The sequence below is a fragment of the Lonchura striata genome, chromosome 4 (genome assembly GCF_046129695.1).
Source record: "Lonchura striata isolate bLonStr1 chromosome 4, bLonStr1.mat, whole genome shotgun sequence".
Classification (NCBI taxonomy): Eukaryota; Metazoa; Chordata; class Aves; order Passeriformes; family Estrildidae; genus Lonchura; species Lonchura striata.
This window is the reverse complement of record NC_134606.1, coordinates 60,622,490-60,642,632: the sequence shown is the minus strand read 5'-3', so window position 1 is coordinate 60,642,632 and position 20,143 is coordinate 60,622,490. Positions and strand designations below refer to the sequence as shown.

At 40.4% G+C, this 20,143-nt stretch overlaps 1 long non-coding RNA gene across 1 annotated transcript; it reads left to right on the top strand.

The window, feature by feature from the left end:
• The first annotated feature begins 2,827 nt into the window (after positions 1–2,827).
• On the top strand, positions 2,828–16,955 carry LOC110480909 (uncharacterized). The gene is made up of 3 exons (XR_002467169.2): positions 2,828–3,208; positions 5,623–6,026; positions 16,315–16,955. It is a non-coding gene; the product is annotated as an uncharacterized LOC110480909 (long non-coding RNA).
• The last annotated feature ends 3,188 nt before the right edge of the window (positions 16,956–20,143 follow it).

Here is a 20,143-nt window from a genome sequence, read left to right as displayed (position 1 = left end):
GGACAAGGAACAGTCAGATAATCCCAAACATCCTGCATGGAGATCATCCTCATGTTTTTGACAAGTTCCTGGGGAAGGCACAGAAACCACATGAAGCAGCCCTGCATGCAGGAAGGAGTGAAAGCTGTGCTGTGGGAGATGTTGTGCCCTGTTTGTAACCACTGTGATACATCATCCTCCCAGAGGGGACAGAAATCTCTTGGACCCTGAGCCATGCACACCTTTGGAGAAAGGAGAACAGGTAAATGTTTTGGTTCCAGTCTGATGGGATAGCCCAAAGGAAGCGAAGGTGTGCTTGCAGACTCCCTTGTCATGCAATTACACAGGAGCCTTGTCTGTGTTTTCTTCCTATCACGACCTTCTCCTGAGGGGACAGTGGAGCAGAGAAGTGAACTGTCACCAGGCAAAACAGGCAATGTTTAGAACCTCTGTGGTAGGGATCCAGCCTCAAAGGAGAGGGAGAAAATGGGAGAAAGGGAGATCATGGCTGAGAAAACAAGTGTTTATGTATGGTGTGATAGATGGAAAAGTCAATGATGAATGACCCAAAAAATTGCCCATCTTCAAAAGCAATGGGTTCTTTGCTGAGGCCAAGTTTGCACCCCCTAAATGAAGGGAACAGGGAGAGCTTTTGGTGTGTGGTGCTAAATCTGCTGATCCATATTAGACAGGGTGTGTGCACCCACTCCAGAGGATGACCACAGCAAACTGATTTTTGTTTGGATAAATGAGCTGAGCCCTGTAATTGATTTTTTCCCTGATAATCTGGGACTGATGTATTAAACAAGATGTTTTCTGGCCTTATAAGAGAAAAAGCTGATAAGAAGCAGATCCTGCAGAAGTGGGGTGATGTCTTCTCTCATGCCAATTCCCTCTGATAAGACACAGCTGGCTCAGCTACACAGGGGCCAAACTGCTGTAATGTCTTAGAAGGCATCATAAACCATCAAGGACCCCAAAGAGCCTCCAGACTAATTTCTGGGGCCTTCCACCAAGGGTTTGTGCATGATCCACGGTGTTGCATCACACAGTGTAAAATTCACCCCCTCAGGGGGGGCACCTGGGTGTTTCCAGCTGAACCTAAACCATATATTTACCCACTGAATTTTGTGTTTCATGGGCTTCCCTCACCCACAATGGATCAAGACTGTGATCATTATTTCAAAGCATGGACACTGAAATTGCAACAATCAAGACCCATTGCAGGATCCACCAGTGGTGATATCTCTCCAGTCCTTTATACTCTTATGCATTCTTTCTCTTTCTTTCTTTTCTTTGTATATTGCTGCTATTCATTTCTCTCCAAGCACAAAGGGCCACACTCATATCCCCAGCAGCAGCCAGTAGGCTGTGGAGAAAGGGAAGGGGGCAAGGAGAACACGTATAAACTATTTTTCTGTAAGTGGTGGGGACAGAGCAGTTGTCTCAGGAAGTTTACAGAAGTGGCAGTTGGAGCTGGACTCTGCTTTTCCATGCTCCATCCAAATAAACCCCTTTTTGTTCAGCACAGTAGCTCTGAAACAGGCCAACTGCAGCAGACTGAGCAGGAGGCAATGAGCTGTGAAGACTGGATAATGATGCTACTCTAGAAGCCATAACACATCCAACCCAAGATTGCTTGGACTCGTGGGAAAGAAGTCAAAACCTGTCATTTTTGGCTACTCCTTGTAATGTCTGTGGCTTGTCAAAGTCAATTTACAGGGTCCCAAGCCCCAGCACCGTATCATGTAAGCAAGCTGTGTGTAGGCAGACAAGCCAACAGCAGCTTCTGCTAGCAAACAGCGCCAGCTGCCAGCCTTGCATCCAGCTGACATCTCAGATAAAATCTACAGGACTCCTCAGTGAGACACACCTTCTACCATCCTTGGGCTCCTCAAACACAGGGTGTCCTTTGAATTTGCACTGATCTAACTTGATTGGAGACCACTGGAGACAGATACCAACTGTCAGGCTTATAGATGTGTTTTAAAATCACAATAAAAAAAGCAGAATTACTTCAGGTGTCAGTCCAAGCAATCCCATGACTACCAGCCCTGGCTGGTGGCCTTACATCCAGATGGTTTTGCTGAGGAATTCACCAGGAAGAGTTGATGTTGACAGGTGTCACTGTAGCAACATTCAGAGTTGGTGGGTTTCCCATCCTACTTTGGAAAGTGTGACATATTCACCAGCATCACTGCTCCCTGCAGTGCTGGAGTTACACTGCACTCCTGCCCAGGAGCCAAGGAGTGAGTGAGGAAACTGGGCTTCTGACATCTCCTGGCTAGCAGAAGCTGTGCTGTTAAATATAGCAAAGTCAAAATCTGTCTTAAATTTCAGCTTCCCATCTCCTCTGACTGTGTGGTCCTTGCGTGGGTTCAGAAGTCTCAGGGAGAAGCCAAGGTTCCTAGCATTATGTATATCTTGCTTTTTAGGTGGCATGTAGCAGTTGGCAGAGCTGCTCCTCTCCGTCACTTTTCCTTTCTTGAAAACTCTTTTCCTAAAAAAGTGAATATCTAGTAGTGACAGCAAGTGAGGTAGAGGAGATTTAACTAACATATTTAATTATGAAGGATATAGTTAAAACTGCTCTCTCACATTATAAGAGAATAAAGGGGTCACTGGATTAAGCTAATGGCCAGTGCATTTAAAAAAATTACAGGAGGTACTTCTTCATGTGGTGTGAAGTCAGTCTATGGAATTCATTACCACAGCAGTTCAGAGAGTCAAACACTGCAGACACATTGAAAAATGGGCTGGATAATTTTATAGCCAATAATAACATTTGTAGCTATAGCTGTTGGACACTGTCGGAGTAGCAGGTGGTGATATTCACAGTGCACAGTGATAGCAGCAGGAGCAGCCAAGCCAAGTGTTTCCCTCAGGAGAAAATGCTGTTCTTTCCTCTTACCCTGTGAGCCTGAGGTGTGCAGTGCACCAAGACCAGCCCACTCCTCCACCTAGCCTGAGGAAAGCAGTTCATTGTTGATGTTTGTTCTGGGGAAGGAAGGTCAGGCAAAAGCTCTGGCTGGGCTGGTAAAGTTTGGACCATTCTGAGAATGTGTGCTGGGCACAACTTCAGGAGACTGGTGAAAATTCATCTTCTATATGTAAACACGCCTTGGCAGGGGCTGACAGCACAACTCAGGCTCAGGATTTTGGTATGGCTCTTTCTGAGACTTGAACCAGCTGCTTCTGAGGAAAAACCAAGACATCCTGTGCTGTCCAGGTAAGCTCCCAGTTGGGGGATTTCTTCCAAATCTTCATCAAAGGTAAATAAGCTCCTGTTCCTCATCATAACAGACAAATTCTGTGTCCTTGGGAGGCAACTAGGATCATGCCACTGCCTCACTGATTGCCTAACATGTATGTCAAGCAGAATGCAGATAAAGATTTTTCCTATGTACTCTTATTCTTCCCTGCATTCAGTTTTCTTCTTTCAGTCCCTTCCACCCACACTGCTTTACTATCAGATTTACCCATGGCACTTGCCCATGTGCAAATCAAGTAAAATTTTTATTCCTGGGGAGAAGGAATTCTGAACTCCTATTGCCATGCAGACACAGAACCCAGTCACAAGATGGGAAAAAAAAAATTATGAGACTGGCTTGGTGAAAGAAGTGGGATCTTCCACTTTTTTTTATGGTTTCAACTCAACTCTCAGTAGTTTTTCAGTTTAGTTGTCATTTTTGCTGGTGTCCAGAGAAATCTTGCTTCTTGTTTTCTCTATCAAATAGGCCATAGGCAGACTTGCTTTACATACAGCATAAGCTGTAGTGATAGCTACTTATCAAAGTTTAAATCAGAAGCTGTGACTTTCAATTTGAGATAAAGGGCCCCATGTGGAGCCCAGCAGCTGAGAATCCATAATGTAGACAAAGAAGATGAAGTAATTGGAAGATACTTTAAATATTTAAAGCCTTTCAAATGCAAGAGGTTTGAAATGTCTTTCAATTAAGCCAATATCTCTGATTTTCATTGCACACAAAGGTCATGATTTTATCTCTGAAATGCTTTCTCTAGCAGTTTGACAAACTGAACTCTGCCAGGCCTACAGAATCGGGCGAGTATTTAATCTCAGTCAGATTTCTGCCTGATTAGAGAATGTTTTCAACCTCTGAAAAGCAACCAGCCTGTTTAAATGTATATAGAAACAGGACTTTTATGAAACAGTTCAGTGAGAAAGGATGGAGGGACACTTCCTATCCTTCCTTGCTCCTGTAATATTTCCATTTACAGAATGAAGGGATTTGCTCAACAACTCTCTTGCAATTGGTTGGTATAGCAAGGTGGAGGGAGTGGTTGGGTATTTGCATTGTTGGGGGGTTTCCATGTGAATTGTTCACCTCTTTCTTGTACCCTCTGTCACTGATATGGTAGCTGCTGTTCATTTTCTTTTCTTATTGCTAGACTTGTCTTGCTGAAAACATCCTCAGTCAGTCTCACTCTGTCCCATGTAAGATCATGGAAAAGATCTTCCTGAAAGCTTTCTCGGGGCATATTTATGATAGGGATTGGCATTAGAGAGCCAACAGGCCTGCACAAAGCTCAAATTGTGCCTGAACAACGCAATGGCTTTGTATGACTGTTTTGGAGGATGAGGGAAGAGCACCTGATGTCATCAGCCTTGACTTCTGTAAGGCCTCTGACATGATCCTGTGTAATATCCTTCTTGCTAATTTGAGGACATATGGACTTGATGGATGGACTAATCAATAAACAAGGAATTAGCTGGATGGTAGCATCCAAAAAGATGCAGTTAGAAGCTCTGTGGAGATCAGTGTCCTTCAGGGACCTGTTCTGGAACCATTCTTGTTCAGTATCTTCATTGATGACAGAGTGGGATGGAGCACACCAGCAACATGTTTGCCAGTGACACTAAGCTGAGCAGGGCTCTTGATGTGCCCCAGGGAAAGGATGTGTCAGAAAAAAGAATGGGGCTAAAATTAGAGAAAACTGGGAAAAATCCTGAGGCTAAAATTATTGTCACATTCTATCAGAAGTTAACCCAGCATGGGAATTCTGTGGTGAAATGTGCTTGGCATGCATGGAATACAAGTCATAGCAGGTTCCCACACAACTCAACCTACACCTTAAGCACATGCTAAGAGGGATGAAATGGAGGGTGGGATGGAATGAAGACACCGTAGCCAGACTCTGTGACAATCCCTGCAGGAATGGGAACTTGATGTTCCCAGGTGGGTGATAAACCACATAGCATCTGTCAGCCAAGGGAGAGAGGAAATGTCCTGCTGCTGAACCAGCATGTGGTGATGAATCACTTTCCTCAGGAGAACTTTGTTCATTATAATCTCACAACTAACTCACACCTGCAGCCCATCTGCGAGGTTCGACCATCCCTCACCGGGAACGGGATCTTTTATTTTATTGACTGTCTCTCAGAGCCAAGAGAGAGAATTTTACACCAATCAGTAACAAAGGTAGGCATGACTAGAGTCACTCATGTCCATACCTGGGCTGTGCTGGCACTGGAAATAATTCTGTATAGGAATTATCTCATTGGTTTTTACTGGTCCTGCATTGCGGGGACAGAGAATCCTGTGAAGGCGCACCTTGCTATGCAGGACACCCTAAGGTCAGCAGTACCTTCTACTGTCTGGTTTGCTCTGTCTTTTTTTTCAGATACATCAGACCAGTGTCCCAAGTCCCTCAGAAGTCCATTGTAAACTGATCTCCAGCCACTGGACATTTGTCATCCGGCTTTTGCCAGTATCCAAAATTTTAAGGCCTAAAATCCTTCTCTGTGGCAAAAAAGGAGGCATTGTCTGTCAAGTCTGAGCATGTTGTCAACAGCAATGAGGATGTTCTCCATCTGAGTTGCCTAATATGAGCCCAAAGCAACAAATCAAGGGGGAATTTTGAGCTAAGTTAATAGATAATACAATGTGAACATTCAAGTAAGCACTCTTGCAGAATTGTGGCAAGTCAAGAATGTGGCTGCAATTAAAGGATTTTCAAGAAATTTTTCAGAAAGCTTAAAATATTGATTTATTTTAAATTTAAAAGGAAAACTACTGTCCCTCCTGGTAAGCAAGTATAAATTCATTATTTAAAATACTAAAATGTGAATATTACTAGTTAGGAGCTAATCCAGAAGTGTGTATAGCATTGAGAACTGATTTTAGTAAAGCTTTAAATAGAATTTAGCATATAACAATTGGAGCTTTCTCACATACTCTCTTATTTCTTTCTGTATAGCTGTGGATGGGTTTAGCTCTCTCTGAGCAAAGGGATCTATGGCCAAATTCTATGGAATTTGTCAGCAGGGTGAATCATTAGCTTTTCTGGCAAGAATTTTTTATCTTAGGTTAGAAAGCTGATCTCGGTTAAATGAGCTGAAACATATGCAAAGATAGATACGTGTGATTTTGAGAAGGAGACAATTTGATGTGGAAATTCCCATAACTTTACAAAATGTGAAATCAAGACAACCATTTCAGATAACACTGTTATAGTCTTCTCTTCCTGCTGAAAAATAGCAAATGTCTTAAGTGTTCACCATTCTGCAGAGCAGTGAATATAGCTGGTTCAGTATTCAGATTGAAAAGTCAAGTATTTTCCTATAAATGCATTTCTTTTCAACTAGATGCCATAACATACATGCTGATGCAGAATGTTCTACTTGATCAAAAATCTGTTTCTAAGTGTGTATTAATTTTTAATAATAAATACCAGTTCAGTCAAATTTCTAAATTAAACCTTTCAGAGGGAAAACAAAAATACTTCCTTTTTTTCTTAAGCAGTTTTCCTGTCTCGTCACACAATTTCTTGTTTTATTTTCAATAGGCAGAGCGCAGATTGTTCAACAGATGGAGACAAAAGTAGTAGGTCTACTGAATTCCTGGACGTCTTTGTTTAAAGCCATTATTTGACTGAAATAATGTATGTCCTTCAGCAATAAACCATCAGAGAAACTGACTGTCTAGATTTAAGTGAGGAATGCTACTAAAAGTTTCAAAATTTGACTTCTTGAAACTCTTCCTTGATTTTCTACATGATATCATGTAGGAAAAGACTCTGTAAACTCAAGCTGTTCTCATTTGATCATATTGTTCTTTTCAGAGCAGTGCAATATGGATGTTTTAAAGCAAGTAAACAAGACATAATTGTTGCAAAAGCAAGAATAGGAGTTAATTTGTAAACAGGTTCCACCAGATCTGTTGCAAATTTTCTTTAAAAAGCAAGAAGCATCTGGACTCTACTTAAATACCCTGCTCAAGCAGGGTATTTAATTAAGGCAATCAGAAATTGTGAACATTTGAATGTGAATAAGGAAAATGGAGAAATCTGAAAGAAGCAGAGAGAAGGTGGCTGAGCCGGAGACTGGTAATATCATAGGAGGAGGAAGTTTCAAAGGAAATAACAATAAAGAGAAAGATAAAAAGTTTTGTAGTGAAATACTGGAATTCCCGAATGAAAAATGAATTTTAATGAACTGGAACAGGAGAAAACGGGAGTGATATGGAGGAGGCAGAAAGGGGGGTCAAGGGAGAGGTGTCTCCACAATCAAATATTTAGGTGCTCCATTTGTAATCATATTCAATTCCACAAGGCACATTTTCATATTTGAAAATAAAATATACCAGCTGATTCTGAAATCATCTTTTCCTATTGAAATACACAGAGAAAAATAAGAAGACTGTCAAATGAGCTGAGTTGTAAAGAAATTCAATGGCCTATTTAAAAATGTACATTTTTCCTAGCTCAAAAAAAGAGAAAAATTCAAATGCCAAGTGTTTGAAGGACTACATTTCACAGTCTCAATTACAGTGTGCAAAGGAGAGGCTTATGGATTTATCCAGAGAAGGACATCTGATGTATAAACCAGGTTGAGAATAATGGAGTAGGAAAGGACATAGACAAGAGTGCATGGACAAGGGGCTGAATGGGGCATATGTACAATCACCTCTTGCCTTTTGTCAGGCTTGCTGGGTACCCTCAGCACTGAAGTGGGTTTCCTGCTCTCTTGCTGCATGTGAGGGAGTTATTTCTTGGCCAACACTCACTCTTGAAAGACAATTCTCCGCTCTCTGTCTTGCTCGAACTATTCTGTGAAGATTTTGCATTGTTATTCTTAAAGACTGGGCAGAGCTGTTGCTTTACGTTTTTTCTTCATCGCTTTTCTGTCTTATCCTTTTTACTGCAATTTTTATGGCTCATACCTCTATCAGCAATTTTCTGGCTCCAGCCTGTTGTCCTGCAGCCTTTTGAAAACACAATGGCACAATCATACGTGATTATATATTAGGAGAATATTAACAGATGAAATCCCCTCTTCTGATAGATAGGAATCAGCTTGGTAGGAGTTTTGATTGGAATCAGTGCAAATGTGATGGGGAATCTATCAAGGCTTCACACCCTCACTTCACAGCTGTTTAGATTCCAGGCATGTGAATTGGCAGCATAAACTTCATGAAATTCAGCAGAGAAAAATGCAGCCTCCATTTGGAACAGAACCAGGATAGGCTGGGAGCTAGCTGGGAAGCAGTTCTGCAGAGACTCGGGTTCCAGTGAAAACCAAGTGGAACACAAGCCAGCAGTGTACACTCACAGTGGTAAAAACCAACTGTACACTCCAATCTGGGTCATATTTTGGACAAGGAAACCACAGAGGAGTAGGCTTTATTCCATCTGGCAAAGAGAATGCTGGTAGAAAGGAAAGTTAACTGCATCTGCCACTTCAAAAGGACACGACACAGCCAGAGCAATGCTCATCACGGGGAAGCCAACAGGTGCCTCTGCAACATAGGAAACAGATGGGCCAGGAAGAAATCACTCTTCTGCAAGAGAGTGGCACAGATGCGGGATGTGGCCCAGAGAGGTGGTAACATCTCCATCAACAGGGTCTTTATCTTATGCTTATATTCAAAGCATTTCAGAGAGCAGTACACTCTGTATTTTGTGCCTGGTGTCTTAAAAAGTGCATGTGTAGGATTGAGAATTTAAAAAAAAAAAAGTGCTCTTATTTTCATCCTTATTTACAAATCTGCATAGGTATAAAATAGTAATTTTCAATTTCCATTTTTTGACCCCATTCCTGCAGAATCCTGATCCAATTTCTTGTCTTGCCCATTCTCTCCTGCTGCAGAGCTCACCCTGTGCACAGTCACATGTTTTCCCTCCTCAGTGTCCCTTTTTAACTGTTTTGCTAATCCCTCTGAGGGATTAAATTGGCCAAGGGAAACTATCCCTCACAACTTTGTTAATCTAAACTTCTCCTTTGATTGAAATAAATCTGCGTTTCCTTCTGTCATATTTCTGACATCCATTTAGACACATCTTTTGCCTCTGGATGGGGAGAATGCTGTAAATTGCTGCAAAAATCTCCAAAATGCTGTATTATGCCATGAACTGTGAGATCCTGCAAATTGTCCTGGGTACTGACCAGGAGTTGTTAATTTTTCTGGCCTTGGCAGTGGTGAGTGTGACAGTCTAATGACAAGGGACCTGCCCTGCCAATAGTTAAGCATCCCTAACCCAGTTGAAGGCAGTGGCTTCTGGGAGGTCACTGGACCCAGTGCACTGCTGCAAGTGTTCCATCAAAACTGTTTGTGCTCCCAGTGTCAGGGCATGGCTTTGCTCAGGGATTCCTGGCTTAATTCCAGTGGATACACGAGTTTATTGTAGAGAACAGACCTCTGAGAAAAATTTGAATTGGTAGCTGTACGTCTGTGAAATGCATATTTTCCTGCCCATAGCAGTATGTGCCCATGAAACTTTGTGCTATAAGGAATGGTTGTCCTTCCTTCTGTGGCCACATGCACATTTCTCTACTGAGTCACAGAGATTACTAACAGCTGAAGACATTATGCTTGGTCTTTGCACCCAAAACTGTGCTGTTAAATATACACAAGAGACATGAGTGACAAAAAAACATTTTTCATGTAAAACATCAAAGCTTTTGAACTGTTTTTGGAAACCAACTTGAGCTCTCAGCTTTGCAGATCCACTCCTCATAGCTGGCATGTTGTTTTGAAAGCAGAAAATTGAGAGTATGGTTAAACCTCTGCTGCTACTATGAAGTTATGTAGCCTCCCATTAGTTCTCATGAAGATTAAAATAATCTGCCTGAAGATAAACAACCAACCATGACATTTAGAAGGTTCTCAGTTCCAGTTGACTTTGTTATTCCCTACGGTCAATAAAATCACTATTGACTTTCATTACATGGAAGAGTGCTTGTTTTATGACAAATAATTTATTGTCTTAATACTGTAAAGATGTACTGCCAGAAGACTTTGCAGTTTTCTTTCCAAAAGGTGACATTTACACAAGGGAAATGACTCACTTCAGCAAGATTTATAGAACTCTTTAGAGCTCTATTCTCCAGTGCTAATTACAGCACAATGCATGGCAAACAAGCAGGACAACCAACAATCACAGGAATATGAGTTAGACTTAGATACATGCACATACTTTTAAGTGCTCTCTTCAGAGTCAAAGAGGGTATTATTCAACTCTTTCTGGGCAGAGCTGCTGGAAGCATGGAGAGTTGTCATTAGGCTGCCAACAAGCCATCTGTTCCACCGTTTAAGCCAGAGAAGAAATGGTGCAATGTATCTGAAGCCTTACAACATATATGATGGCTCTGGGATCTCTCTTTGGTCCCTTTAATAATTTCATTTACATTTTGGATCTGAGTGGTCATGCTGTTCCTTCCTCAGGTGGTTCTGCACATCCTATGACTTGAGATGTTTAGCAGACATCTTGCTAACCCAAAGTCCAGAAATACTAATTGGTCTGTCCACTGGGCCAAGCTGTGAGAGACAAAGCATTGAGTGTAGCAGGAAGAACAAATAAATGGCTGCATGTTTTCTCTTTCCTCCTGACTTCTTCTGGCTTTGTAATTCTGCTGAGTTTGACACTGAGTTCACATGTGGTGAGCAAAAGATAATTGAAGGCAATTTACTTATATGAAGGCATATATTGTCTTTTGTTGTGAAAACCCCTTAAAACTCAGCTACAAAAGCATCCTGCATCCAAATATTCCTGTGAAGGGAACCCAGAGCAGAAGATCCTACATATTCACATACCGCTGGAGAGCTGTGAGCCATGGAAGAGTTTGTGGTCACAAGGACCAGGCACACAATCCTGGGTCCTGAGGATGCCCAGAAGAGAGGTGTCTAAGAGCTGCTCAGAGGATCAAAAATAAGATTCTAGGCATTATAGGTAATGTGAGGTCTGTTCTCAGGAGAGGGTAATTAACTGCACGGCTGGACAATTTGGGGAAAATAAGTGAGGAAGAAAGTCTGTGGAACAAACTTTGTGAGTAAACTACATAAAGTGGTTTTTAAAGGAATTGTTGTGTTGATAAATGAGTGATGCAATCATCAGATACTTAATTTCCAGGGAAAGTTAAATAAATTTCCAAAGAAGGAGCCTTCTGTGAAATACCCAGTGTTATACTTTAGCAGGGAATACCTACGCCAACTTTCACAAAGAAAATGCATAACAAATTAAAAGATGGGTGAGGCATAAAGACACACAGAACTAAACTGAAAATCCTTTCCTCAGAATGCACATTCCAGAGAATTCAAGTAATATATTATGGCCATGAATCATCATGGTGCCCAGCTCTGTGTAAGACGTAAGAGCAGATCCAATGTCATCACTCCTGTGTCTGCTGGTGGTGCTGGTCTTGGTTGTTGGTTTTCTTCACAGTAGCTACTCTGGGGCTGTTTTGGATTGGTGCTGGAAACAGTGTTGATAGCACAGTGATGCTTTCATTATTTCTGAGCAGCATTTACACAGCATCAAGGTCTTTTCTGCCTCTCACAGCATCCCACCAGTGAGTAGGCTGAGATGGCTGAGGATTTGGGAGGGGACACAGCCAGAACACCTCACTTTAGTTGACCACAGGGATATTCCATTGAAAGCTGGGGGAAGAAGAAGGAACTCCATAATTTTGTGCTGAAATTATACAAGTTCTGTGTCTCAGGTCACATATTGAGGAGATTAAATATAGTTATTAACTCAAGTGTAGGCTCCCCTTTTGACAGTTTGAGACAAAGCCTACTGAATTTAGACATTCCCATATATTAAAGGTCATATTCAAGTCCTCTCAGGGTTTTTAATGAGTCAGAATGTAGAAGATTAATTCATTTCCCATTATAAGCACAGAAACAAGAAGGTCTGATATGTGATAAATTAACAGATTTTTGCAGCCTTAAAGGTTTCTTTCCCAGCAAAGTTCTAACTCCACAAGTAAACAAAGCAATGCCTCTCGCATGCACATTTTTCTCTCACCCAAAATAAATAAGAATGCTTACATTTTTATTGCAATGTCTTCATTCATATGACTTTCTTAATGAATGGCAATTGAGCACCTGCTTGTGGCTCAAAACATTGCTGAGATCCTTCAGTGAAATTATTGAGATGAATCACCATTGTCGATGCTTTCTGAATGAGACAAATCTCCAACTAATCTTCTAGCTGCAATCCAAATGTAATGGGCTTATGGATCATAAATCTTCTGCAGGGAAATATGCCTCCATTCTGTATCAGCCAACAAACAAAGGTGTTATTCATATTTTCCACTGCTGTGCCTACAATGGAAGATAAAGGGGAGTGAGAAATTGGACTGAATAGAAAAGGCACTGTGCATGTTTGAATTCAAATTGATTTCAGGAATGTGACTGTTATTTACATGTGATAGAAAAAATTAGGCACAGCACATGCACTATGCAAGCTCTTCAAGTCAATGTTGTAATGTGTTTAGAGCACATTCTGGAAATTATCTAAGTTATGAATATCAGTCCCAGAAAACTGTAATACAATGGCCATAAATGCATCTTAACTGGAAATATGGAGCAAGCAGTAAATATCTTGGGCCATAATAAACTAATGGTGTCAGTGTGAGTGAAGAATTGTAGCCAGAGACCAGACAAATTGAGCCTCATCATGCTCTAAATGTCCTTGGAGCAACAAATAAATTGCATTTAACTGCTCTTTAGTCCAAAGTCATAAACATTAGTTGGACACATTATATGGATGAGGAACACCAGAGGCAAAGAGCTGTGGCTGTTTTCTCTGAATATTGGTTTTGTTCCACATTTTTTTTTTAATATCAATGTGCCTCTTTTCCCTAACACAATTCCAGAAAGCTGTTTGGTCCATGATATATTTTCTGATGTGATCCCAAATTCCTTTTCTGAATACTGGCTAGCTTCAAATTCTCCAGAGGGCTTACTTATATTTAGCTTTCTTTCACAAATTATGCCTGTAGGGAGTCAGTTGAGGTAATCAAATATCTGTGCAAGAGCTAAAGCAGTGGGTAGTGTCTGTGGTGGAAGCAAAAACCAAGAATTTAGAAAGGGTTCACAGTTTGTGTATAGGGACCAGGAAGAGCTGGAGCTGTGAGAGCTTCTGGACAGAGCTTGAGGATAGGCAGCACAATCTTATAGTCCAAATCCTGACTCAATACCTGCAAGGAACAATGTGTAACTTCCTCTGAATCTCATGTCTAATTAAATTTAAAGCAAAAAATGGGTGTTTTGATAAATGGGTGTTTTGTAAAATAATTTTTAATATCTGGAAGACATTTTAAGAGGTAGTCATGTGGTAAAGAACCCGATCATTTGTGGGTATGCAAGAATGACAAAATAAAATACCTCCTTTAATTCTGAACTGCTTTTGAGAATGAATAAAAATCTTTCAAACCTTGTATATATATGCATAATCTTCAAGGTTAATTGTTGGTTTCTCTCTACTAATTGATCAACAAAGCTGCAGAATGAAAAACGTGGACCAGGAATTAAAGTAGAAACAAATAATCTTGCTTGTTTTCTCTTAATTTGGAGACTACCACAATGCAATGCTAATGTAATACTTTTCAGTGAAAATTACATGCTATTGGAGCCAAGCCATTTAGATTGCTGCATACTTTTAAATTATGTGAATGCTATCCAAACATTTTTCTTACATCTTGAAAATAATGAAGCAAATAATAGTGTATTGTCATTGAACTCCCAGAAACATAATAATATTTCCAGAATTTCCAAATACTCTTGGACACAAGGTGTGATTTTTTTGGGTTGTCATGTTCAGAGTCAGGAGATAGCCTTGATGATCCTTGCAGGTCCACTGTGACTCAGGATATCCATCCTATGAGGCTATGAAAATTTGTGGTGCCACTAGCTTCAGACAACAGCCACTTGTGTGATGTTCCAGACCACCCCTTGTTTGCTTTCCATTTAAAAGAGAACTGGAGTGATCTTTGATGCTGCCTTAAAGGATGCCAGTGAAGTGAATTAATAAAAGTGAGATAAGAGTGAACTGTACAAAATCTCTCCACATGTAAAGAAAAAGGAAAAAGAAAATGAGGAAAGGTCAAAATCCTTTTGACTACTTTTTTGCATTATGGATCTTTTCACCTTTTTACTTTTTTATTTTCCATCTTCTTTTCTGCTACTGTAATTAAGAGCTAAAAATATTTTTTGTGATGCTGTTTCCATGGAGGTTGCAGTACCTTGAAATACCTCTTGGTCACAGTGCACTGTCTAATGACGAGAGAACAAAACTTTGGTTTACATCTTACGTGTAATCTTTTCTCTTGCATAGAGGCAGAAACCTGCATGGGACCAGGGAAGAGGTGAAAGCTTTGGGCTCTTATATTTCATCCACCTGTGTCATTTTGATGGAAGGGGATGGCCATGCAATAGCCAGGGTGATGCTGGGTAGGTTGTTTTAGTTAAATCTCTTCCCAGATTAGCGGAGATGTGCACAGAAAAATACATGTCCTGTTCCCTTCCCTTGAACAGTGCATCACCCAGTGAACCCTACTCAGACCCAAGCACAAGATATGAATTTAGAGAAGAAAAATCCTCCTTTTTGTCCTCACAGCAGGTATCCCTATAAAATTTTACTCAATGGAGACAACCCAGCACCAATGTTCTGATAATTAAAACCCCAAAAGACTTAGCTAGTGACTGGGGGCAGGGTGGGAGAGAGGGTGCAGGAATTTAGTAAGGTTTAACAGAGAATTTGGAATGGCCAGTAAATATCATTTATCATCATTACAGGCTATTACAATTTGCTCAGCCTTACACTATCCAGAGCTGGGTTTCAAAAGAGGTGAAGTGACATATATCAAGGGGACCTCATTAATGCAAGTAACAGGTACAGAGAAAGCAACAAAAGGCACTTTGTCACATGCAAGGAGGTGAAAGGTCTGAAGATTATGAAGAATGCATAGCAATATTCCTTCTGTATTACCTGCTTGTACCTTCTGTGTAACTGAAACAATGTTCTCTTGTATGTAGGGGGATAAATTCCAAGTGCAAGCTTGCTCAAATGGATTTGCATTCTGAGCTGTGGGATTAATTGAATCTGTCTTTATGGAGTATATCAATGCTCTTAAATTGATATTAAATGGTAGAGACCCTACCAACAGATCTTTCCATGGTGATCACTGCAAGGTATTTAAGGAAGAAAACATGACATGGGAATCTCTATCTGCCATTATTACAGTTGCCTTAGTCATTATATAGAGAGAATGGAATTACATGCATTGAATTATGCTTTTAAGGATTAAACCAAGCTGAGGGGCCCTATTCTGAGGCACAGCTGAGCACCCACATTCACCAGTTGAAGATAAAGGCTGAACCAGCCCAGAATCCAGCAGAGACTGCTGAGGATTAGGTCCCAGAAGTAGGTCGTCTCACAGACAGCAGTCAGACTCTTGTGAGCTTCCCACTCACAGTGCATCCTCACTGGCAAATCCTATGTATGAACAGTGCTTTTGGCTCTGTTCTTCCCACAGCAGGCTACTCTGTCATTGCAGAGAATAAAAACAAATAGTCTGAGACAAATGCCCCAGCAGACAGCTCATGGTGACAGTGGTTTTCATTGTGGTGTGCTGAACAAACCAACTTTATTAACAGCAGTTTACTTTTTAAAACTACTTCAAAGGGTTGCTTTCTCGTGTTATTATATGCATTGTCAAAAGAACAATGAAGAATCTTGGAGACAGCTTTCTGATTCTGTTCTCTTAATGTTGTTTGACATGTTTGAGCTTTGCTGTCTTTAATCTGACAGACATTTATAGGCGATCTAAAAACCATAAGATGGGTACATCATATTACAATCTGTTTACTGAAGGAAAACTGCCCAAAAGTGATGATTTTGATACAACTTACCCTAAAAATACACATGGTATTCCCTTCTCTGTAAAAATACAAAGAGGAATATGTGAGTTGTATCTGTTTGTCTGAATTTTGCCTAGCAACTTTTAACCATGATTTTGAAAACCTAAGACTGCTCTGTTTTTTCCTAAAGTTCTTTCTGTTTTCTTTGGTTGTTGTTTTCTTTTTTAAGCTTATGTAAAGGAAACAGAATCCAAACTAGGAAATAAATTTGTGGTGATGAGGCAGGTCCAGCATGAAGCCAGTGTGTCCATGCAGAACTCAGGGTGCGGATGAACAGGTGAGGTTGCCCATGGACTTCAAGGACTGTCAGTGCACGCACTGCTGACTGCTTCCTCCAAAGAGCACTCCAAAGAAGAATCATCTCACAATCAAGGACAAGAATATATTTCAGTGAAACTCAGAGCCATAAACAAAATCCATCAAACAGCACCTAGCACCTGATCAATGCAGACTCTTATAAAAGGGTGTATCAGGATGTAATTGTAATTTTAATATTAGTCCCATTCTCTATAAGTACTTCTATCAAATATGTATTTACAAAGAGGGAAGGTAATTTCTCAAATGCCATATATGACAATCCTTTCTTCACTTTGTCTCAATCAGTCCTGTTAATGATCCTTGCTGAAAGGAACATGGAATTATATTTTTTTCTGTGGGTGAAACAAATAGTGACAATTAATGTTGTTTAATTTTTAGTGGATTTTCAGTTCTCATTATGCTTTCTTTGGGTTTACTTGTGTTTCATGGAATGCTGGGTTTGGAGTTTATTTTGTTGATGTAGAGCAGTGAATAAAGACAACTTCTGCAGCAGTATTTCATGGAAAATTTAGCATTGCCTGGTGGGACAGTGGTTTGAAGGGTTTGAAAGATGTTTCCACACTCTGAGAAAATTATGATTCTTTATGTTTTGTCTCACAGAGGGTGAAATTATACCAATATTGTTTTCTCTTTAGATAACCAAAATTACTCAAACCATTGAGTAACATCTCAAGCCAGCTGCTTAAGTAAGGTAGCAATGGAATGTAGATAACAACCAGGGATTAGCATTGCTCCTAGAAAACGGTAGGGATTGCAAACAGAGCCCAAAATAATTGCTCTTTGTTCAAATCCTGACATGTTTTGTGAGATGCAGAAAGCTGTACCCAATCTTGCTTCTCAGGGTGGGCCATCTGTGTCCCTTTCCAGGCAGGGATGTTGCACTAATGAACAGATTTGTAGCATGTTATTACAAAGTGCTCAGCATGAACAATATATGACTCTTTCTGCTTGCAGTTAATTTTTAAAATTGACCTGGAAGATGACATTCTTGATGGTGTAATCTGAAGTTGCTCCAAGCTTTGGTCACAATAATCCTGCTTTAGGCAGTGTTAAATTACCCTGATTGTGAGTGGGGCCATGATATCACATGCCTTACAGCTGCTCAGTACCGTGGGTACACTGGTGACTGTGCTGGCATGTGGAAGAACCTGGCCACCCACTGTCCCACAGGGTGGAAGCTTGATAAGGAACATGGAGAGAGAAAGAAGAGCTGGGTGTGAGTTGTGATGTGTGAGATGAGGAGTGAGAAGTGAGATGTGTCATGTGAGCTTGGTGTGAGAGGTGAGGAATCAGCTGGAGAGCCTGGAGTTCTGCCTGGAGATAGATGAGGAGCCAACAGAGAATTTATGGGATAGGATTAAAGAGAAGATATGTAAATGTGACTTTATAGTGAATGTTGCCTGTAGGCCACCTGAAAGAAAGAACAAGTGGATGAGGTTTTCTAAAGGTAGGCAAAGCACAAATTCAGTGAAGACAGAAATTATGACGTTTTTTGTTAAAAAAGACACATACATGCAGGACACAGGCACTTTGCATCACAGTAGGCTGCATGACACAGCAGGTTTAGCACCCATTAGGCTTCTACGGAATGGAAGAATGTTCTCATTTCTAAATGAGGAAATGGATAATCCAGGTAGATTTCCAGTCTGGTGGGGAAAGGTGTGCTTTATCCCCCACAGTCTTTCCCTCTGCCCCTGCCTAATTACAGGCAGCTACTTGAATGCACACAGATGTTATAGCTCCTCCAAGAAAAGACACAAACTCAACCTGAATTCCATCCCTTTGTGACTAGCCCAGCCTCCAAGGCTGAGGTTTAAAGAAGAAATTGATTGTGATGCACATGAATTGCAGTAAAAATTTCAACCCACTCAACATCATTGAGAGCAGGATTTTCTTAAGGGATGCTGAGGACCAGATGCTCCCTAAAATCTGTGTTTATAATTACAGAAAAATAACAAGCAGGATGCAGCAGGGAGGGGGTTTAAGAGTGACCCTAAATCAAAAGCAGGCATTGCTATCCACTACCAAATTCAGTGACACTAAAGCCCCTCTACTGATGTAGAAGGTAGCATGGAAATTATACATGAATTCTGCCTGTAGACAACGGACATATTTTATGGATTACAGTACAGGACTTTGCATGAAGAGTTTTTTCCCCTGAGGGAAAAAAGGGGACAAAGTGCATACAACTGTGTATTGTCTGTATCATAGTGAAGATATATCTCTGCAGAAAAATATTCAGAAGGTTCAAACTATATCAGCATTTTCTGTAAACCTGTTGCTATTTTTTATAGTATCCATTAATTTACAGAACTACCTATCTTGAGATATGCTGCACAATGTTATACAAGATGAAATGATTGCTGGGCTCACCATACAATGGAAGAAGTCTTCTAGTAACGAAAGAGTTCTGGTAAAGACTGAAATAAAGAGATAAAAGTTGATAAAGTGTTAAGATGTCTATATGAAGATATGTTTGATTTTTCCTCAAAGAACAGGAATACATATTGCATTTTCCATGGAAACTGAGTACAGGATCACTCTGTCACTCTAAAACCTCATCTGAAGAACTTTCCCAAATGCAGCAGATTTGTAAGCAATTTATAAGTAAATTCAATGTCCTTTTGTTTTTTTTTTTTTTAAATTTTGTTTCAAATCTTATCTTGGTATAAACATCACTGACACTTGGAATCATTCTGCATTATTAATAATGTAGTCTAGGAATCTAAATCGACCACAAAAAGCTCCTATTCAGGTCTACAAGTGCCTCATCAGCCTTGTTTGTTAAAAATGAATATATTTTTAATTTTATAAGGAAAATGGCCATATTTTCATAATTAATTATTCTTGCCATGAACAAGCCATTAATGTAAAACAGGATGCAAACTACCTAAGGAAATACTCACTTACGTGCATACACAAATACGTGTTTGATGACACAGTGCTAGAAATGTTCCTTGGTACTTAGCAAATTATTGTCAAAGGAAATTTGTTTCTTCATTCTCACTTTCCCACCTTGGAATGTAGCTCAAGGTTTGAGAATGTATTGGTTTTTGCTGAGAGAACATTTAAATTGTTTAAATCAAATAATGTGTCTTACATGATCTGAAGCACGCGCTCAGCTTTCATGGCATCTCTGGTAAACTTGACATCTTGATTTTTGGGACTCTTTCAGAGAAACTTCAGCCTCCCTGGGGAAAGATGCAGAATCAAAGTTTGGTTCCAGCTGTCATGTAGCTTATTGAAAACCAGGAATTTATTTCAGTGTAAAAATAAAGTAAACTAGGCCAGAGTCAGGTCTCAAGTGTTTCCCTTGGCTCATGTTGGTTGGGAGGCACCAGGAGGTGAGGTAAATTGAACTTTCTTCAGGAAAGAATCTGTAAGGGTGTGAAGTTTTGGCTGGGATAGCATTAATGCTCTTCACAGTAGCTGGTATGGGTCTGTGTGTTCATTTGTGCTGAAAACACATGGCTTCCCTGTCCATGAAAGCAGTAAATGCATTCCTTGTCTTTGCTTGCATGCATGGCTTTTGCTGTACCCACTAAAATGTCTTTATCTCAATACAAAAGTTTTTCCACTTTTATCTTTTAATTTTCTCCCGTGTCCCAGTGCAGGGGGAGGAGGACAGAGCAAACAGCTCTGTGGTCCTCGGTTGCTGGCTGGGCTTAAACCATGACACA